At 35.9% G+C, this 23,758-nt stretch overlaps 1 long non-coding RNA gene across 2 annotated transcripts in view; it reads left to right on the top strand.

The window, feature by feature from the left end:
- LOC148109168 (uncharacterized) overlaps positions 1–23,758 on the top strand; it is a 781,283-nt gene that overhangs the window by 407,840 nt on the left and 349,685 nt on the right. The gene's annotated exons all lie outside the window — the stretch shown is intronic.

Genomic DNA, 23,758 nt, shown 5'->3' with positions numbered 1-23,758 from the left:
AGTTCTGACCTTGAAATATGTTCATTGTGATATGTGCAGATTAGAATCCTGGCCCTTAGAAACCTCCCTGAAGTAACTCACCTTCTCTTTTCTCACCCTTTCCCTATCCAGAGCAGTGTGTGATGGAGAGGAGAGTCATAATATGAAAGAGACTGGGACCCCAGTGACCACACGGAAGGCTACCCAAGCAGAACACTGCTTGGACTAAGATGTGGGCTAAAAATATACCAAGTGTCAACCTACTGATTTAGGGGATGAAGGGTTATCAGTTCCAAAAGTCAGTGTGGCTAATAGAATACAGTGTTGCTCAGTTATTGTGAAATAATTTATTTGTACATAATGTTTAAACACAGGATGAGACATTAGGATACCATTAGGCTAGCAATCGCTGAATGACTGGATGCCAGTCATTAGCAAGAGGATGGCAATGGATAGTGTACACGAATTTGAAACTATGTTTACATCCCTGCTTCAATTTGCTCAGCCTCATTAGACTAAAAAGAATAGCCTCTTCTCAACTGACTGCAGAAAAACTTAATTTCAAGTCTGAAATTTTTTCATATCTGCAAGGAATTTCTGGATATACTTTGTATTTGTAACATGACTCCATTGATTCTCATACATCATGTTATTGGCAAACAAAGGTAACTAAGGGATAGATACAGTTTGATAGTTCCAGCCATCAATGACTATGTGAGAGCTGCTGAGAATTTCAAGGTTATACTTAAACAGATATGGGCATGTCCTGAGAGCTTTGTACTTCTTAGTTAAATTATCTGCAGAGGTGATCTTTGAAGAATATAAGAATCTTAATACATTTCTAAAAGCATCTATTAAATGTTATTTGATTTCTCCTGGTTGAAAAAAGCAATCTACTAGTTTCAAATTTATTTTATTCATTATAGTTGCTGAGCTGTAAGACAGTCAGCTAAGGAAAATGAGTAATTTAGAAAGTATATGTAGGTGCCCATATACTTTATTGTAGAAATAAAACGTCAGAGAGGTTTAATAGAGGTGAGGAAGCCATAATTTTGCCTCATACTTAGACCACCAATGCTTGCATGAGAGTTGATGTCAACTGATGGAATAAAGCTATTTGCTTTGCTTTGTGTGTTTTAGATAAAAGCAGACTTTTATACAAATTCAGGTAGGGTTGTTTTTTTTTTTTTTTAATTTTGCAATTATCTTCAAACTTAGTGACCAATCTTTACTTCCTTATTGTCCTTTGTCAACCCTACACCCTTTAAACCCTATATTATATCAAATGCCATATAATGAATTTCATTCGTGTTATCTCTAAAATTGTATCTTCTTTATCTGTTAGGTGTACTGAGTTACACTAAGTTATATCTCTGTGGTCTGCACATTCCCATTTTATCAGCAATGGTGATACCAATTCATCTTTCCACTATGTAAATCAATGCTTTAGCAATGTTAATTTTACACATATTCATACCTTTACTTGGGAGGTTGGTATTGCATAATGATAATGCCAAGTGTAGGAATAAAGTCAGATTAGCTGGGTTCAAACCAGCCATGTCCTACTTTTGTAACCTTTGATAAGCTAGTTAGCCTCTTCGGGCCTCAGTTCCTTTATCTATAAAATGGCAATAGTAATAGTGCATACCTCACAATGCTATTGTGAGGATAATATGAGCAGGTGGATACTGTGTGCTTAGAACAGCCCCTTACTAGACACGAATGCTTGCTAATGTTTTTTGTGTTTGTTACTGTTGACGTTACTAGGTATGATGCATTATATTGGGTAATGTGGGTGGGGAAAAAGGAAATAAGTTCCTGCCCTTAAATGCTTTGAATTACAGCAGAGGAACTGTACATATACATAAATGATTATTATAGAATATGATATAGGTACATATAAAGTGCTTTATGATTTGGAAATGGAAGTGACTTGCCATTTTGGGATGTCAGAAATTTCACAGGGAGTTACATTTGGTATGAGCTTAAAGTATAAGAAGTGTGCTAGAGAAAGATAGGAAAGCATCAAAAGCATGGAAAACAGAATGGGCAAAGCAGAGAATAGTGAAACATAAACATGTTAGGAAATAAAAAGTAATTCATTAATTCAAAAATAGTTCAATAGTTCATTGAAATTAGAGCAGTGGTTCTTGACAGGTAGTAGTTTTGTTTCCTCTAGGAAACGTATGGCAATGCCTTTATTCTCACAACAGGGAGGCACTGTCGGCATTTAGCATGTGAAAACCAGGCAGGCTGCTAAACATCCCCACGGACTGCTCCCACAACAAAGAATTCCGTGGCCAGAGGCATCAGTAGTGCTGAAGGCAAGAAGGCCTGAGCTGGAGAAGTGGGCAGGCAGAGAGAGCAGTGGACGACAGGCAGGGATTTGGTTGGGATCCACTTTAAAAGAGCCTGATATGCAAGTATAAAGATGCTGCCTTCTAAGGGCTATGGGAACCCTGGTCCATTAACTCCCTGAGGTGCCAGAACATTTGCCATTTGATAATTGATATATTAACAGTATCCAATCAGCTTGATTTAGAGTGTCTTCACTTTCGGCAGGAAAATTCCACATTTCCTTCAGATATCTGCTTTTCTTAGTCATTGAAACAAGCCTTAACATCATTTGAGGTAAAAATTCTGTCCTCAGAAGTGCCGATCCATATCCCCCTCGGGCCTTACTTAAAATATATATCAAAACCACAGTCTCCATTCACTGTTTCCCTCGCTCACAGTCATTTCCATAAGTATTTTTAGTGGGCTCGTTCCCTTAGCTCTCTCCCCCCTGCAGATGCTCCCAATACTCTGTGGTATTCCACTTTCGTGATTGCTGTTAGTCTTGGAAAAACAAAGAGTCTTTTTCATATACCTTTGTTTGTCTTTGAAGGCACAAAGAGAAAGAGAGGAAGGAAGAGATGTGAAAGGATCAGAGTAAACAATCACTTGGAAGACTTTAGCTTTTTAGTAAATATGTTTCTCTACCAACACAGTGCTGTATGACTAAAGGACTTCAGGAACATTTAGATAAGAGGAACAACAAAACAACATCATTTGCTGCTTTTCCAGAAGAAAATCAAAGTATTGCTGAGGGTCTTCTACTTCCTGCTGATTTTGTTTTTCTAAAAATGTGTATTGATTTCTTCCACCTCAGAGATTCATAAATGTTATTAAAAATGAATGGCAGGTCTGATTTAAATTAAATGTCAGGTGGTTGATAGGTTTCATAATACTTTTTTTAAATTTTAATGACATTCTTACTTGATTTTGTATTAGAAGCATGCAAAACATAGAATACCAAAATCCACAATAGTATATGCTAAATGAATGCATGAATAATGAAGCTCTTGCTTTTTAAAAATAAAAAGGAACAGTGTATCTGTATTTGTTATGGCTTATTCCAAAGCCACATAGGCTAAATAACACCAAGTTTCTACTCATTAGATAAGACAGAAACCCCACCTTCAACTTATTTGCTCCTATTCTTGTCTTTTAAGCATGATAATTACTTGAGTCATATCAAATTCCTTGCTCATTTGGAAAGTACTGCCAGAGATCAGGATGTAAAAAGTAGGACGAAGGGTTGCATTTTATTATAGTCTATTAAAATGTCTTTGGGGTGAATGTCAACCTTTCAAAATGCCACATTGTATTAGATCCTGAAAAATTCCCTTTATTTGCCCAAAGTGGCTTGTCATATGTTTTAAAAGTCTGAGGAGTAAAATATGCTTTCTATGTATATAAAGGTAATTTCTTTTTCACTCTTTTCTTTTGCCCAAGTGAGTGTTCCCTGGCCATAACCACTTAGACATCATACATTTCCAAATGTTTTATCCTCAAACACTTGATTACTCTAAATACAACCCCTGCACTGAATCACCCCCACCTAAAAGGCATTCAATTGACCAGAAGGAAGAAGCAGGCTGTTCTGAAACCACTACTCCAGGAACTTGACTAGTTTATCACAGGTAGACAATTTGTGTTATTTTCTCTCTTTGTGGAGTTCACCCCACGCTGCTTCTTACAATCCAAAGTAGCACTTTCATTTTTCTGATAGTGCTCCCAGTGGATGTTGAAACACTCTGCCACCTCTACTTCACTGATGTGTGGATTTCGCCCCCCTGTGAATTACCTCTGTTGAATTTTCTTTTGCTTTTTCTCAGGCTCCTGCTGACAAAGCCTGCAGACAGCAATGTACATCCTTAACAGACAGAGTACCCTGCTCCCAGCAGGGCAACCCAGGCATTCACAGCTCACACACGTTGTTGATCAAGTGCTCCACGGAAAAAGCTGTCTGTCTGCCACAGGCAGAGGGTGAAAAATCTTTGAAGATTCTCAGAGAACCCACCTACTCACCCCTACCTATTTTTTTCAAAGTAGGAAAGAGAGCATCAAGTCCATTATATTGTATGAAAAGACTTTTTTCCTATTCCTTGCTTCCTTGGCCTGAAATAATTTCTGCTCTGGGGTCAGGCGTTAAGAAATAGAAAGGCTTAATAGAGTACCAGTTTGGGTTCATATTTTATTGCATCCCATTCTATCATTTATTCATTTAACATATTTTTGAATCCTGGCCATCTGTCAGACACTGTTCTACACCTAATCTGTCTTTAAAATTTGTCCTGCTACCTCCATTTTTAAACATGTTGATATTTCTCCCCTGTCACCACAAAAATCTCCAGAAAAACAAATTAATTGACTGCATGTGCTATTGGTTGTGACATGGCCCCTCTTATCGGGTACCATTGAGCTCTCGGACTCTTCCACAGTTTTCAAATCAAGAGGTCTACATAGGATTGTGATGCTGAGTAGACTCATTTCAAATACCCATCACCCGCTGTGTCATATTTTAGTGTCACCTTAACTCCCAGCCTATAGAAATGGTGCAGAAATTATCTAATAGAACTTACAGAGGCAGAAATAACTCATTGTGTTTGTTCAAAGATTGTTTATATAGATTTATTTGAAGATAATTGTGTTTTAATGCAAAGAATAATACACTTCTGTTGGCAAAATTATGATCACAATTTATTCTTGCCTTTTCAAGTTCAGTTCAAGTGCTAAGAGCATTTTCTATTACAAAAATTTTTATGAGGTCTATGTTTGTCATAATGACTCTGTTTATATAACACCACAAGTGTCAATTTATTGGGGAAAAGAAAAACAGATAAAATGAGTCCTTGCCATGACATTTCCTTTGGAAGTTATTTAAACCTCTTTTATTTCACTTGGGAATTTGAAAAATACACTAAAATAGTACAGCAGAAGAACCAGATGCTAATACAACAAGTAAATGCAAAATAGTCTTTTAATATGATAGAAAGAACTCAGACGTTGACTTCAAAATTACACAGAACTGCTGGAATACAATCCCAGTCCTAGAAATTATTAAATCTATTGCTTTATTCTTTCAGAGTATGTTTCCTTGTTTTTCATGTACGTTTAATATATCTCCTGCCAAGTTGTGTGAGGTTGGAATGAGATATCATAAATGGAATGAAAAAAATCACAGGTCCACTCATACTGTAGGAACTAGAAAACATTCTTTCTCCTGAGCTTATTTAAAGAATAACCATGTCATCTTTACTCATGTGTGTGTGTGTGTGTGTGTGTGTGTGTGTGTATTTTTACTTGTTTATTTTCTCTTTACCCGTAGACTGTGGTTTTTGTGATAATAGTGTTGATGTCTAACATTTTATTAGTACTCTTTCCCAGTACTTGGCAGAGTCTCAGACATGACTGCCTGCCTGCTGGTAACAAAATGGCAGATAATGATCGGAATTAATGCAGATGAAATCTTTTTGACATCACTGATGGGATCCATAAAGTTTGCATCTTTTGCTCCATGTTTGAAGGATATGTTCTATCACTCAAAGGCTGTGACTCTTCCTAATAAATAAAAAAGAACTAACTTGCTTTGTTTCAGATCTAATTTTATCATCAGTGTCAATCACAAAGACTAAATCTACTGAGTTATAATTCACATTCATTAAGATGATATAAGTAAATTAAGCAATTAAACGTGTTCAGTCATCCTTGAATGATCTCAATATTTAAAAGTAGCAAAAGTTGGAGAGTGATGAAAGGTTGAAATGATTCAGTTCAATTCAATTTCATAAATAACTATTGCAAAAAATGGTGGGGAAGATAGGTGTCAAGCAACTTGAGTTTGAGTTCCGATTTTGGCTACATAGTGTTTTTTGTTTTTTTTTTTTTTCTTTTAGTTTCAAGTTTTATTTAAATTCCAGTTAGTTAGCGTACATGGTAATATTAGGTTCAGGTGTAGAATTGAGTGATTCATCATTTACAAAATAATGCCCAGTACTCATCACAACAAGTGCCCTCCTTAATACCTGTCACCCATTTAGTCCACCCCCACCACCTCCCCTCCAGCAACCCTCAGTTTGTTCTCTATAGTTAAGAGTCTGTTTTATGGTTTGCCTCTCTCTCTCTCTCTTTCTATGTTCATTTGTTTTGTTTCTTAAATTCCATGTATGAGTGAAAGCATATGCTATTTGTCTTTCTCTGAAGGACTTGTTTTGCTTACAATAATAATCTAGCTCCATCCACGTTGTTGAAAACAGCAAGATTTCGTTCTTTTTGATGGCTGAATAATATTTCATTGTGTATACATACTACATCTTCATTATCCATCATCAGTTGATAGGCATTTGGGTTCTTTCCATAACTTGGCTATTGTTGATAATGCTGCTATAAATATCTAGAAGCATGTGCCTGTTTAAATCAGTATTTTTGTATCCTTTGGGTAAATAGTAGTACAATTGCTGAGTCATAGGATAGTTCTATTTTTAACTTTTTAAGGAACCCCTGTGCTGTTTTCCAGAGTGGCTGTAACAGCTTGCATTCCCACCAACAGTGTAAGAGGGTTCCCCTTTCTCCACATCCTTGCCAACATCTGTTGTTTCCTGTGATGTTAATTTTAGCCATTCTGACTGGTGTGAGGTGATATCTCATTGTAGTTCTGATTTATATTTCCCTGATGATGAGTGATATTGAGCATCTTCTCATGTGTCTGTTAGCCATCTGTGTGTCTTCTTTGAAAAAATGTCTGTTCATGTCTTTACCCATTTTTTTTTAACTGGATTATTTGTTTTTTGGGTGTTGAGTTTGGTGAGTTCTTTATAGATTTTGGATATTAACCCTTTATCATATATGTCATTTGCAAATATCTTCTTCCATTCCAAAGGTCACCTTTTAGTTTTGTTGATTGTTTCCTTCACTGTGCGGAAGCTTTATATCATGATGAATTCCCAATGGTTCATTTTGCTTCAGTTTCCCTTGGCTCAAAAGATGTATCTAGTAAGAAGTTGCTACTGCCAACTTCTATTATCTTGTCAAAGAGGTTACTGCCTGTTTTCTTCTCTAGGATTTTGCTGGTTTTCAGTCTGTTCAAGTTTTCTATTTCTTCCTGTTTCAGTTTTGGTAGTTTATATGTTTCTATGAATTTATCCATTTCTTCCCTGCTGTCCAAGTTGTTGGCATATAGCTTTTCATAATATTCTCTTATAATTGTATTTCTGTGGTATTGGTTGTGATTTCTCCTTTCTCATTAGTGATTTTATTTATTTGGGTTCTTTCTATTTTCTTTTTTATAAGTCTGGTAGAAGTTTTATCAATTTTATTAATTTTTTCAAAGAACAAGCTCCTGGTTTCATTGATTTGTTCTTTTGCTTTTCTAGTTTCTATATCACTTATTTCTGCTGTAATTTTTATTATTTCCTTCCTTCTGCTAGCTTTAAGCTTCTTCTTTTTTCTAGCTCTTTTAGGTATAACGTTAGGTTATTTGAGGTTTTTCTTTCTTCTTGATGTAGGCCTCTATTGCTATATACTTCCATCTTAGGACCACTTTTGCTGCATCTTAAAGGTTTTGGACTTTCGTATTTTCATTTTCATTTGTTTGTGTATTTTTAAAATTTCCTCTTTGATTTCCTGTTTGACCCATTGATAGTTTAGTAGCATGTGGTTTAACTTCCATGTATTTGGTGTCTTTCCAAATTTTTTCTTGTGATTGACTTCTAGTTTCATTGTGTTGTGGTCAGAAAATGTGCATGATATGATTTCAATCTTTTTGTTATTTGTCGAGGCCAATTTTGTGACCTAATATGTGATCTATTCCAGAGAATGTTCCATGTGCTCTTGAAAAGAATGTGTATTCTCTTATTTTAAGATGGAGTGTTCTGAATATATCTGTTAAGTCCATCTGGTCCAGTAAATCATTCAAAGACATTACTTCCTTGTTTATTTTCTGCTTAGATGACCTGTCCATTGATGTCAGTGGGGTGTTAAGGTCCCCTACCATTGTGTTATGATCAATTGGTTCTTTTATGTTTGTTATTAATTGTTGATATATTTTGGTGCTCCCCTGTTGGGTGTTTAAATATTTATACTTGTTATATCTTCTTGTTGAATTGTCCCCTTTATAATTCTATAATGCCCTTTGTCTCTTTTTACAGTCTTAGTTTTAAAGTCTAGTTTGCCCCTATGTAAGTAAAGTGCTACTCCAGTTTTCTTTTGACATCCATTTGTGTGATAAATGTTTCTCCACACCCTCACTTTCAATCTTCAGATGTCTGTAGGTCTAAAATGAGTCTCTCGTAGGTAGCATATAGATAGGTCTTATTTTTTATATCCATTCTGACGTTTTGTGTCATTTGACTGGAGCATGTAGTCTATTTACGTTCAAAGAAATTATTGATAGATATGTATATACTGCTACTTTATTATCTGTTTTGTCATTGTTTCTAGAGATTTTCTCTGATCGTTTCTTGCCTTTGTTACTTTTGGTTTCTCCTTTGCATTCAAAGAGTCCCCTTTAATATTTCTTGTGGGGTTGGTTTAGTGGCCACAAACTCCTTTAGTTTTCATTTGTCTGAGAAACTCTTTATCTCTCTTTGTATCCTGTATTGCTGGATAGAATATTCTTAGTTGCAGATTTTTCCCATTCAGCGCTTTGAATATATCATCATACCACTCCCTTCTGGCTTGCCAATTTTCTGTTGAGAAATCTCCAACTAGCCTTATGGGTTTTCCCTTGTAAATTAAGGAGGACTTCTTTTGTCTTATTGCTTTTGAGGTTTTTTTTCTTTACTCCTATATTTTGCAATTTAATTACAGAATATCTTGGTGTTGGCCTGATTTTGTTGATTTTATTGGAAGTTCTATGTGCCTCTTGGATCTGGATGTCTGTTTCTTTCCTCAGATTAGGGAAGTTTTCAGCTATTATATCTTTAAATAACTTTTCTATCCTCTTTTCTCTCTGTTCTTCTTCTGGGACTCCTATAATACAAATGTTATTGCATTTGATGGAGTCAATGAGTTCCTTAAGTCTTCTCATGTTGCATAATACTTCTTTCTCTCTTTTGTTCAGCTTCGTTGTTTTCTATTATCTTGTCTTCTGGATCACTAATTCATTCCTGTGCATCTTCCAGCCTTCTTCCTCTGCTTACATCAAGCCTGTTCCCAATCTTGTTTATTGTTTTATCTTTGATTGATTCTTTTTTAACTCTTTTATCTCCATGGTAAGGGTCTCACTGATGTCTTCTATTCTTTTCTCAAGCCCATTGAGTATCCTTATAATTGTTTCTTTAAATTCTCCATCAGGCATGTTACTTACATCTGTTTCACTTAGATCTCTTGTCATGGCCTTATTGTTCTTTCGTTTGGGATAAATTTCTCTGTCTTGGCATTTTGTCTAAATCTCCACATTCTTCTGTATGTTGAAGAGACCATTTATGTCCCCTGTTCCTGAAAGTAGAGGTCATGTAGTGCCCAAGTCCTGGCACTTCAGAGAGTGTCTCAGGTGTGTGCTGCATACGCTCTGCTGTTGTGTTTTGGCTGCTCCATCCTTCAGGCCAGTTGCCTGCAGAGGCTCTCCTTGACTGCTTAGGGCAGTGTTTGGTCCCTAGCCTGAATGTGGTGAGTTTTAACTAGGTGTGCTCTGGTATGCTTGTGAAATGAGACCTGACACCACTTTCACCAGAACTGAGGCCCTGCAGAACTCTGGTCAGGAGATGTGGTATGGCAGGTGTGTGTGCTGGTCTTCTGAGAGAGGGCCTGTCACAGTGGGACTGAGGCAAGCTTGATTGAGAAGGACAGGCCTGCCAGAGTGCAAGGGGGGTGGGGCTTGGTGTAAGCAAGTTTGACTGCCAGGGTTAGCTCCGTGCTGCTTCCCACAGCTAGCTCTGTATTTTTGCTGAAGGGTAGGGAAATGGCACCAGCCAGCTCCTTTGTTCCTGGAGAGGCAACTCTGTGAATGCTGCTTCTCAGGGATGAGCTGCAACAAGAGCAAATATTCTCCCCTCTGTGTGCCCTAGATGTTCTTCAGATCAATATTACCATACTGTCTGCCCCCATACTGTTTGCCTGCCTCCTCTCCAGGAGCAGCACAATGTCCCTCTTTGGGCTCTATCCAGCCAAGCCTGCTGACCTTTAAAACCCAGGTTTTAAGCCCCACTGGTTGTAAGAACTCATGAAATTTAGCCCCTCTCATTTTCTAAGCCAATGGCTTTGGGGAAATGTTCTCTTTTTTTGTGTTCCCCTGTGTGCTCCTCTCTCACCCTTCTCTGTAACCATGGCTCCCTCCCCTCCACAGCACCTATGATCTGTTTCTCACTAAAACCCATGTATCCTCACTTCCTACCTTCTCTGATATGGCCTCTTCTCTTCCTTATGTTGTGGAATTTGTTCTGTCAGTCTTTAGGTAGATTTCTGGACAAATATGTTTTAACCTTCATTTGTGTCTTGAATGTCCTATCATTCCGTTTAGTAAACAGAGATGTAGTCATGATTTTATTTTATTTTATTTATTTATTTTTTAAAGATTTTATTTATTTATTTGACAGAGATAGAGACAGCCAGTGAGAGAGGGAACACAAGCAGGGGGAGTGGGAGAGGAAGAAGCAGGCTCATAGCGGAGGAGCCTGATGTGGGGCTCAATCCCATAACGCCGGGATCACACCCTGAGCCGAAGGCAGACGCTTAACCGCTGTGCCGCCCAGGCGCCCCTGTAGTCATGATTTTAAATTACATTGTTCACTCCCCCCAATGATTGAAAGATCATGGCATGACATCTATAATAGCTCAAATATGCCTCAGGCTAAAGTGAATACCACAAAAAATAATATTTACTTTTAAAGTACATTTGTAAATTCAATACAGTTCCACTTTAATAAACTGTGCTCATTGGAAAATGAGAAAACATCCCTTTAAATTTACTCTGGGAAGAGAGATTGGCTGACAAGTCATTTGCATTCAAGGAAGTCTTTAAATGCCTAAACAGAAGCATTGAAGAATATTTCAGAAATGTAGCAATATTCAGCCAGAGAATTGGATCTACAAATATGGTTTTTCTTCAAGGATCAATTAATACATTGAACAATTAAAAAGTTTTACACTAAAGCAATATAAAATTACCTAACACTAGGACAAATTCCCAGATATGAGTTTGCTCTAGAATTACCTTAAGACAATATCATTATTGTCTATTGCAATGACACTGAGGGTGGAAGTCACATGGTTTGAATCCTCATAATATAGGAATGGAAATTAGAACTGTTACTACATTAATGCTTGTTGAGTTGTATGTAGTCTGTATTCCATACATTATGAGAAGAATAATGCCAAGTTAGAAGAATTGAGAGAAATTCTGAATGTATATACCATAAATAATCATTGAGGGAATCAGAGATTATTTGACTCTGAATGAAAACAACAAAGGAATAAACTTTTATTAGAGATGCAGTTTAACTCAAACATTTAAAGGACTATCATGAAGAAGGAGTAAATGTTCTGAGTACTTCCATAGCATGATGGATAAACATTTTAAAGTGGGCAGATTTGGGGTCAACATAAGGCCCAACTTTTATTTAAATGTATGTAGTCATGAATGTGGGATTTTATATGAAACTTATGCTTCACTCATCTTAACTTTGCCAGTCTATTCAAAGGACCTGAGTTAATTTTGTAATTCTAATTTTATATTCTTTTTCTTAACATTGGTTTTTTCAAATATTAACATTTTAGGTTCAACAAAAACTTGAGTCGTTCTCTACTCAGATGACAATAAGTCCTTCATATTTTGTATCATCCTTTCCACTTGTAAGAATCTACGATTTTAGTATTTTGCTACTCTTTTTTTCATTGATTTGTTTTATTGTCACAAATGTATTGATCAGATAATCCTCTATTATACATGGATTGGTGAGAATTAGCACTGTAAGTATAATTTGCCTCCCATTCAGTGTAGAAATGACAGAAAATATTAGGGTAAGAGGGCAAAAAGTAAAATTTGACACTTTTTCTTTCTCAAATGGTGTGTTTATGAGTATACATGAATAATTAAGTGTATCAGAATTAGCTTAAATATCTGGTTTAATCTAGAATTTTAGATAACTATAAAAACAGGGTAGGATAAAACATTGGGTGCTCTGATGCTTGAGTATAATCATACATGCATATGCATAGTTAGCATGTAAAACATGAAAGGACAAAATGATGTTCTGTCCGTTTTCATCAAGTTTAGTGCATTTGACAGCTTTCTTTTGTGTGAATATATTTTGCCATACTTTTAGAAGGAAAATAGGGAACACAAATGCTATTCCCTTCTAAATATCATGTCTTCCTGATGTTAACAAAAAAGTACACAAATATACAGGGAAATTAAGGAGCAAAGGGAGCTTCTCAAATATGTCCGGGAAGTTCTAATGAGTAATTTATTAGGTTCAAAGATGATTTAGAGGTGGATAAAATGGCAAGTTGAGTTCATCTTGATATAGCATAAGGAATCAGTACAGAAAAGTAATAAAGTGGAACTGTTAAGAAAGAAAAAAATGGTATTGAGGAAGAAAGCAGTAAAATCAAGGATGTATCATGAACACTATTTGTATAATGCTTTATAGTGAAGAAAAACACTTTCATAAGCATTAGGTAATAACGAATGTATTATAAGTGAACTCTGACTACAGGGGATGTGCCTATGCATCCACATTTTAAACCCTTTCTTATTGTAAATCTCAACGTAATAGACCAACACTCTATGTATATGGGCAATGTGGACATGTGAATTCTCTAACCAATAATGAATAGGATACTGTGCCAAATTGATTGGTTTTAGGCCAATGCAATTAAAAAAAAAAGTAAGAAAACATGATGGGTGATCCATAAGACTGAAAACTTTAGATTTCATCCCTTCATGATGAGAAGGAATGACTATGGTTCTGCCAAGCATTGTTTTGAACAACTGGTAAAATACCCATGAAAAACATTCCTAGTGAGATAAAAGTATGGTATAATTGATTTGGGAATATAACTGAATAGCATAACAGTTAAGTAGAGAATTAACAATTTCTGTCTTCCCAAAAAAAGAGTTTCAAAATTTTTTGAAAAAAAAAGTAAAGATAAATCCATTAATGAGGAAGAATGAGATTCATAACAGGTATTTAATATCTATGAAAAAGGTAGTAGGGATCATTGAAGGGAAAATTTTTCCCATTTAAACTGTCAAGATTTTACATTAAAAGACTTTTTTTTTGAGGGAATTCTAGCAAATTAAAACAATAATAAAAGTTTTCAAGACAGCTGACCCTAATTTTGAATGCATTTCAGAGGTATTTAGAAAATTAAATACACTGGTTATTGTCACAAAAGATTTACCATGAACAGAAGCATCCTCTGTTTCTTCCAAAGGAGAAAAATTCTCTTAAAAAAGAGCACTTATGATGTAGCTTTCACATCCAGTGATTTCGCAGATTTCAAAATGTTTTTAGAAAGCTGTATTGCATTTGATTTTTCAAGTTTATTTTGGCGCCCAGTGTGGTGAAAAGACTAAAATTAAGGTTCAGTGTCATATGCTGCCTTGACACGGAGTACAACTGGGAAGGCCATGATGGCCTGACTGCAAGTTACCTCTACGCTGCTCCCACAGAAAAGGTCCTGTAGCCAAACAGCCTTCTTAAAAGGGGATTGGACACCATTCCTGCTTGTCCTTGAGCAGCGAGTGTCAGTTCCTCACCAGACCACTGAGTTATTCAGACAGGCCAAGCACTTCCTCCCACAGGAACCAACCAACATGTCACCCAACCTTCTTGATGCTCTAAAGCCTGCCTCCAACAGCCCTTGGGTGTTCTCTCTGTTTCCAAATACAACTTCTGTGTTGCCCTTCACAGCTTTCAGTGTCCTCCTCCTGTGAGTATATGAGACCAATAAACTGCTATCAGTCACATGTGTCCAGTGTCAGGTGTCATGTGTTTGGCCATCTCCAGAGCCCTGGGGTAGAAAACTCTCCTCAACAATGGTGTGAAAGAAGGCTATTAAAAAACAAAACAAAACAAAAACATGTATTTTTATTTTTATGATATGAAATATATTTCAGGCACAGAATCTCAGTAACATTATGTATATATAGGAAATAATATTGAAGCTTGTTTTGTAACTTGTGATCTCTTTCTAGAAACTAATATTAGATTCTAAGTCATAGGGTATCCCTCATAAGGGGATGTAATGAGGCAGAGTTAATACGTGAGACCGAGTCACTTGTAAATTATCCAGAAAGGTATAGATCACAGGTTTTCTCACTTCAAAGTTAGTTTTCTTTCTATAATACTGAATTGTCTGGGTAATATTGAGATCTCACTATAAAAATCCATTTTCAGTAATAACACTAAACATGTATTTCACATTTTTCTCCTACTTTTCACTAAATTTCTTCCTTTGAACCTTCTCAACATTATTCATGGCAGTCAATTGGAGTCTTGTTTTAGTCAAGAATGCCTGCCTGCTACACAGAATTTTCTTTTAGACAAAAATCAAATAGAACCTTGAGACGACTATTCTCTTCTTTCCTCCATCCCTATGGTATGGTTCTACAGTGATACCATTGATTTTTCTTGTATTCAACCAAGATATAAATAGAACAGTAACTGTCAAATGCATACAATTCCTAACTCTACCTCTGTTCCCATGCTCATTAAAATTTGAGATCTTCCAGTGTTCCAGATTCTAGTTATATGAAGGGTAGAAAAACTAGAAATGTATTCATAGTCATGATTAAAAAAAAAAAATGCTGTGGCAAATTGAGCATACTTTATCTCTAAATGAAAAAGTTTGAGATATCTTTAATTTCCTTTTAAATGGAGCATTTGTTTCTTTTTGCTTCTTTTGGTATTAATATTATATACTGCCATGAAAGTTAGGGTAGAAAAAGAGTAAAAAAAAAATCATTTAAGCAAAATACGATTATTTTTGATCTGTCTTAAAAAAACAAAATCCGTTTTTATGATTGGATAACATTATGGATTATTTTCAGTGTATGGCTTTCTGAAATATTTATTTTCTTATGGAGAAAATAAAATTTTCTTATGGAGAAAATCTTTCTGATTTGAATATGATACATTTTTATTTCTCTTTTGTTTTTATTTTGCAGACTGTGATACATTAGAAACCATCTCAATGGGTACTTGTTCTGTTTTAAAATAATTTCTTTAAAAGATTTGTTACTATCTAGTCTAAAGTTAACATATTCATTGATATATGTATTCACTGTTTAATTATTTATACCTAAGAATCCTAGATATCAGGACATTATAGTTACCTAGAAGTACATTTATATACTTCTAGTTCCTGTTATGGAGTTAATTGTGTAGTCTGGTTACTTTTTTTTTTTTTTAAGCTATATTAGTGTCTTAAGGTTGCAGTGCATAACTTGTCTCTGGTTTAAATATTGCTACACACAAAAAAAATATTAAAGCTGTTCTAATGTATCAGATCTTTGGTTCTCCAATTGTCCAAGAGATGGATTGGACCCACCAGTTATCTGAGGCAAGTTTCTCCTTGCTCATGTATATATGCTCTATATCAGCTGGTACAGATAATGGGTGGCTCTCCATTCAGGCCCCTGTTCTAGCTAGTGTTCTTTCCAGCCATAAGATAACATGTCACCTAATTGTCAAAGCATACACATCAGCCCTTATTTGGTAACAGAGATTTTGTAGACTGTAGGTGTTTAACAGAAAATATATCCTTGGCTTCTCTGCTTTTTTTTTTGTTTTTGTTTTTCTTTCTTTCTTTTTTTTTCTTTTTTTTTGGGAGAAATAACATTCATGAAATTTTTGAGTTGTATGCACTTTTTATGTCACAAGATTTATTTTAAAATCATGTCAATTCATCAGAGATTTTGCATATTTAGGATAAATTATTTTAAATTTTTAAGGGATATTCTTTACTGAAGTTCACCATGTAATCATATGGCTATGGTATGTTGATGAAAATGAGGGACGCCTGGGTGGCTCAGTTGGTTAAGCATCTGCTGTCAGCTCAGGTCATGATCCCAGGGTCCTGGGATGGAGCCCCATATCAGGTTCCTTGCTCAGTGGGGAGCCTGCTTCTCCCTCTGCTTCCTGCTCCCCCTGCTTGTACTCTCTCTTTCTCTCTCTGACAAATAAATAAAGTCTTTTAAAAAATGTAATTATTTACTTAATACCGTGGTGTACCCCATCATGAGGCTCAAAATATAAAAATTATGTTTGATTTTCTTATAAATGTGATTTTTTAAAGTATTGCAAATATTTGTTTATGTTCTGTCCTCTTCATTATGCACCCATAGAATTCAGTTTCATGTCTGCTTTCCTAACTGGTAATTAGGTCTGCAGCTCCATTTCAGTACGGGCGTCTCCCATCCTTATTGGCTCTGACCTGTCCTGTTTGAGCATGTTGTTACCTTAACTTTAATTTATCAGCTTCATGCTCTCCAGTAGAGTTAAGGACAAATTTTAAGGAGGGCTAAAGCTTGTTACTATTTTGGGAGTTGCAATGATACCTGTACCTGGGGCTGTGTTGCCCTCACTTCCAGTAATGGGATGGAGGTTCTGTTAACAGCCGGTGGCAAACAATGGATTTCCCAAATCCTATTCCATCATCTCCATTTTCAGACCCTGCTTGGGCACCCACTGATCTGGAGTGGGAGTCCTGGAAGCAGCAGGAGATTAGGAAGCAAGAGGTCTATTAGGGAGTATACCCAGGCTCAATCCTTGTGAAGGAGAAGGCAAAGCAATGGGATTGGAGAAGAGTTCTGATTCAGTTTTAACAGAGGCTCTAGCCGACCTGACTGAGGAATCGGAAGCTGTCATAACTCTCTGCAGATGTCTTGAGTTGGAACAAAGGATCTAAGCCATTATGTTCCAACATAGGTCTGTCACTGGTTTCTAGATTTGAACTTGGATGAGGCAGTTCTCTTCAGTTGATGCATTCCCTCAGTTTCCCTGAAGGAACCTGACAGCTGAGTGCTTTCCCTTGGCTGTGCTTCCTGCAGCTGAGGGAATAAAAGTCCATTCCTCACGGTGATCTGGGCAATGCCTCATAGCATCCTCCGCATGGATTATTAAATATTTGTCCATATAATAGGTTTTACTGAAATCTAGAAGAAATCTATACTTCATCATGTTTATAATTTTTTAAATGTTTATTGGCCATGCAGGTTTTCTTTTTTTTTTTAACTGTGAATTTATTTTATTTTTTTAATTTTTTATTATGTTACGTTAGTCACCATACAGTACATCATTAGTTTTGATGTAATGTTCCATGATTCATTGCTTGCGTATAACACCCAGTGCTCCATTCAGTATGTGCCCTCCTTAATACCCATCACTGGCCTATCCCAATCCTCCCCTCCCCCCCAAGCCCTCAGTTTGTCTCCCAGAGCCCATAGCCTCTCGTGGTTCATTCCCCCTTCTGTTTACCCCCTTCATTCTTCCCTCTTTCTTTTCCATGAATTGTGGTTTGGAAATTTTGCACATTTTAAATTGGATTCTTTTGTCTGTATGTTAAATTGTAGGAGTATATACTATGTATACCTATACACAGTCTTTGTAGTTTTTATGCAATACATTTAAATTCTGAATCTTTCACTTTGATTATGAATTATGTTGCTGCATAGTAGGTCTTCACTTTAATGGAGCTGAATTCATTAAAGTTCCTGTTTGGTTTGTGCTTTTTATATCTTACTCAAGAATTTTTTATCTTCTCTGAAGGCATACAGGTATTCTACTATTTTACTTCTAAACATTGTGAAGCTTTGCATGTCAACTTTAGTTCTTTACAACTCCTGAAATGAATATACGAAAATGTTATTTCATTCTCTGTGGCTAACAACTGTCATAGCAGCAGTCCTTGACTAGACCATACATAGCCCCCCCCCCCCACTTGCAATACCACCTCTGTAAAATATAAAAAGTCATATATCATCAGTCTGGTTCTTTGTCTCTACTTCTTCCATTAGATTTTTTGCTCATTCCCGAGGCAAATTTTGCTCTGATTTATTTAGAATAGTCTCAAAATAAATCTTGAAAACTGGGAGGGGAAGTTTTCTTTCCCAAAAGACACAGTTATTTTGGCCTTTTGCATTTTCCTCAATCTTTTAGAATCATCTATAACAATATAATTTGTAATTTCATTGAATTTATAGATTAATTTGGAAGATAATTAACACTTTTAAGTCACTGAACATTCTTCTCTACAAACTTGGCTTCTCTTGCCATTTAATTTAGTCTTCCTTAGTAATTTTTCATTCAAGTTTTAAACTTTTCTCCATAAAGGCATTACTCAGATTAATTCTAAAAAGTTGACCTCTGCTATTTAATATTTTTATTGCTTTTATGCTTGTTAATGTTTAGAAATTTACATGAAAATATGATTTGCTATTAATATTAATAGTGTTAATAACACATAAGTATTACAATATACTATTATTTGCTAATATACAAGAATAAAATCAACTTGTATATTGTTCTTTTATTGAACAATCTTGATGAATCCTTATTCTTAAAATTTGGCTGCTAAGTAATTCAGGTGTCATGTAGAAAATCATATTAACTTTGAAAAATCTCATATCCATGTTTTGTTTTTACTGTATTGGCTGAAGCCAATATAACATTATATTTGATTTTATCTTCACATTAATTTATATCTATAAAAATCACAGTGTAATGCTATCCTGGTGTATCTATTGATAAATCTATAAATAAATATCTACATAGATATATATATACCTATACGCTAATATACACGTATATACCATATATAGATATACATCCAAATATATACTAGACACACACACTAGATAGATAAGCACAATAGTGCTAGTTGGTCATCTTTATTTTTCCTAATATTAAAGAGAAGCTTCTGACATTTCAATGTTAGGTATTATGTAGATGCAGATTGTGTAGATACCATTTAAGGATATTGCCTTTTATTACTAATATAGCAGGATGTCTTATTATGAATATTATTAAGTTTTACTGGATGATTTTTCTGTACCTATTGAAATCACATTATGTGTTTACTACTTTAATCTGATGTTATGCTGAATTACATTTATTGATTTCCTAGTGGTAAACCATCCTAACATTTCTGGGATAAACATAGTTGTTCATTATTAGCTTTTTCAAAAATATAGTAATGTATTAAATTTTGCTCATACTCTCTAGAATTTTGGAATCTCTTATTATTGAAATTAAAAGGTATTTTAATGCTTTCTGCATTCTCATATGTTAGATTGCTTACTAACACCATATAACTGGATTTTGTTTTGTTTTTAAAACCATTGTGAAATATGTCATCGAAATAAGGCTTATTCATTTGTATTTACATTTCATTTAAGCACCAAATTCAATATATTTGGATTTTGTATCTTATTTTGTGTTTCCCCTTTATCCTCCCTTTTCAATGCTTATTTTTTCTTTTTAATTTTCTTGTATTCCATTTATAGTTTTAATTTTTAATTCTGCATTTTTCCTGCTACTTGTTTTTTTTTTAATCTTTTAGTTTTTACCCTTTGGATTATCTTGTATTTGATCTGCTTCTATCTATCTCAAGATAATTTCTGTACTCTTCCCCAAACATAGAGGACTTGAGAACAATACTTTTCAAACTGTCAGTGGTAAAGAATTTTTTTTTCAAAATTTCCAATTCCTTATAGACTGATAGATCTGTAAAATAAAATTCGCACATGTTACTAGAAAAGTGAAATGATAAAGTGCACACTAAATACAAGGCTACTTTTTTGGTTACTAGACTTAACAGACATAAAATTATTCTGTCAAAATGCTTTTAAAGTTTCTTACTCTCAATTTCAATGTATTTCTTGTCACAGATCAGTACAAGACAGTTTGTGGACTGGTACTGATCATGGAATGTAGTTTGAATGGCACTGACTTTGAATACTTTAATTGCAAATGTTCTTTCTTCTTCTTATAGAATTGTCAGGTATTGAATACAGTTTTAATCTACCTTGTTTTTTTTAATCCCCACATTACTATTATTTGAACTGTTTCAGGTTGTTAACATTTTTTAGACTTATACATTTCTCAATTTCATTGGCTTTTTTTTTCATCTCAGACCTTCCTTTTGTGATATTATTCATCCTTCCAAAATAATCCTTTAAAGTTTCTTTTAGTGAGGGTAGGTTAGTGGCAAGCTCTTTGTCTCAAATGTCTTTATTTTTTCTAAAATCCTTAGTGATAGTTTAGTTTGGTATCTAATCCTAAAGTGACAGTTTTCTCCTCCTACCAACCCTTTCTCAGAATTTTGAGGGTATTATTCTACAAGCTATTTATATTCATTGTGATATTGCACATTTTGTAAGTAATCTTTCTTTTCTCTTTGGTTACTTTGAAGTTTTTCTTCCTGCACTTGGTATTTTTCAGTATGTTTATAAAGTGTCTTGGTGTGGATTTTCTTTTATTTTACATGGAAGGACATGTTTCCTGTGCCTAAATATTCTTATTTTTCATTAATTCTGTGAAATTCTCACTCACTGTATTTGCCAATATTGCCCCCATTATATTTTCTATTGCCTTCTGTAAATCCGATTTAAAAAACTGAGACATTTCTATTCTATCCTTCACGTCTCTTAGCTTCTGTGTTTTTTTTTTTTGAACTTCAACTTTTTGAATTTCTGTGATGTATTTCTTCAAGTTTGACAGTTCTCTTTACAGTTATTTTTTAAATTCACCACTCTATTGTTTTGTTTCAGTGATTATGTTTTACTTATTTATTTTTTTTGCTGACACCGGGCACTTTATTAGCGAGGAGCCTTGGTTTAGGGAGGGGGTGTTGGGATGCAGAAGGAGCACTCATCTCGGGGGATTTTCCTAGAAATCCAGCGGTCCTCCATGCAGATTTCGCGGAAACACCGTTGTGGATGAAATCCCTAGAGGGCAGTGCTGTCCGGGACAGCATGGCTTCGATGTCAGGCTCCATATCAGTGGCTGGAAAGCGGCGTCAGTACCTGGGCACGCGCACACCATCGGGGCCCACCAGGAGCTTTTCAAAGTTCCAGGTGACTTCGCCAGAGACCAGGCGATGAACTTGGAGTCAGTCATGAGCGCAGTGGCGTTCTCACTGCGGGCAGGCAGGACCTCTTGCAGGAAGACGAAGACGGGGTGCGCCTGCGCGCCATTCACCTCGTACTTAGAAGGCGGGAAGTTGGGCTGGAGCCCGCCGCTTTGTGGGACGTGCTTGAGGGAATTCAGGATCTCTTAGCTCTTGGCGTTTTCCCGGTCCCCGAACTGGTGGTGGCGGAAGCGGAACATGACCAGGCCCTGGGGCCGGAGGCACTGAGGCAGCCGGTTCATGTGGGTGTAATCCCGGACCCTTTGGCCTCAGAGTGACGCCACATTCTGGATGGCAGCGCCTTGGCCCCAGGCCACCCAGGCTCCTGGGCTCCCTGGCGGCCGCGGGCGCGTGGAGAAGGCGGACCAGGAGCTCGGAGCCGCGCGCCTGGCGGCCTATGCGGGAAGAGTGCGTTATGCAATTTTTATTTATAGATTACCTAATTAATTAGTCTTCACATCTTTGTAATACTTCATATTATCTTTAATTTTGCAAATATTTCCTTCTTTTATTTCTTTCAATGTTTTAAAAGTCCGTTTGTATTCTACATCTGTTACTTCAGCTATCAGAAAAACAGGGATTTAATTCTCCTGTCTGGATTCTGCAGAATAGCGCTTGTGGTGCCATTTTCATTAACCTTTTATAATTTTGGACTGTGAGTTTAGTTTTGGTGGTCTTTTTCTGGGAGAATCATACGGGGCCACATTTGGGCCATATTTTGAAAGATAATATTTTAAAATAGAGGTGCCTTGGAGATGTCCTTACCTCATGATTATTTTATGGTAATATACCTGTATGATTTTTTTTTGCAAGGTACATAGTATAAATCGGATTATTGAAACCGTGATGTGAAAGCAAGTTTGTATTTGTAAATTCTTACAGACTTGTTTCCACCACAGTACGGGCCAATCCAGATAAGTACGCTTGTCATGTTTATTTATTGGCTTATTTTCTTTTAGAGTTTCTCCCTGGTCTGGAAAGGGGAGTTATAGAGAAGTCTAATTCAACCAACCCCATCTCCCACCCCGCCACAACACTCTGAAAGTTTATTAATTATATTCTCCGGTAAAATTTGATTTCTGATATTGGTAGAGATACAGCTTTTAGCTTACTATTCTGGCTTTTCCTTTTCTCTTTGATTTGTGTCCTTTGGTGTTTTTCTTACTTGGGGCGGCGTTGGGCTTAACTGTATATTTAAAATAATGTTTATTATATTTCCCAGAATTTCTGGCTGCATTATAGTGAGACATTGTTCAGGATATTTATCTTGCCATAGTGTTATTTGAAATGTAAGCATATGGTCCAATTCATGTTCTCTTTTCTTTCTGTACTGTAGTCATACTTTACATCTTTCAGTCACTCTAAAATCTTTAGTTACTTTCCAACCCATACTGTTTTGGTTAGGGTAGGATGAAGCATACTCCAGGTGTAAAAATAAACTCCCAAATTTCAGTGTTTTAAAAGAGTAGATGCTTTTTGTTTACTCATCTAACAACCTGATATGGGCATTTCTTGCTGTCAGGTGGCTTTCCTTCATGTGGTATTTCAGGTATCTGGACTTCTTCTATCCCAGGGGTAAACCAGGGAATAGAAATGACACACACCACTTTCATCAAACTTCTTGGATGGGAGTTAGTCACATAACCACCTGTGGAGGCAAAAGAAGCCTAAGAAACGCTCCTTTCCCAGTCAGGGCTGTATCTAATGAAACTGCACATTACAGTGAGGGAAACTCTCAATGTTGATGTACAGATACTCATTTCTGTGACAGGTGCTTTTGCATATGATATTCCCTGTGCCTGGACATTTTCCCTCGCTTACCCTTTCTAACTGACACTCTTTTGTGCTTTGTCACCCAATCACAATCTAGGAAAGTCTTTCCAGATTAAGTGAGGACCTGGTTCCATAAAAATAACCTAATAAATCCTTTAGTCCTTCTTAGCACTTATAAAATTGTAATTGTTTTAATGTCTGTGCAATTGTTTCCTCGATCTCTAATCCCCCACTAAAGGAAGAGCTCATCTCTCTCCCACTGCTTCAACCCTCCCCCCATCATGATATTACTAGTTCCTTAGTGTCTGGCAAATTGTGAACATGCAATAACTATGTGCTAATTCATAAAAAAATAAAGGAGGTTTGTATAAAATGATCAACAAGATTTATAGTGAAAACCATGACAGTCAGTATCATCAAACTCTTAAATGCTTATCTTGTATAAGTAAATTAATCAATCCACAAAGTAAATTTATGAAGATTCACTCAACAGAGCAGGTTCTGTGAAATACATATTCTTCAAATACATATTCTTTGTCATTAGGCATCTCATATCTCTTTGAGGGGTGGGGGTGTGAGGCCTTTCTAAGCTGGAACATTAAAACTC

The sequence above is a fragment of the Ursus americanus genome, chromosome 12, assembly GCF_024610735.1.
Source record: "Ursus americanus isolate L20-20 chromosome 12, mUrsAme1.1.p, whole genome shotgun sequence".
Taxonomy (NCBI): domain Eukaryota; kingdom Metazoa; phylum Chordata; class Mammalia; order Carnivora; family Ursidae; genus Ursus; species Ursus americanus.
Note: the sequence above shows the minus strand (reverse complement) of the source record. Positions and strands in the feature narration are given on the sequence as shown.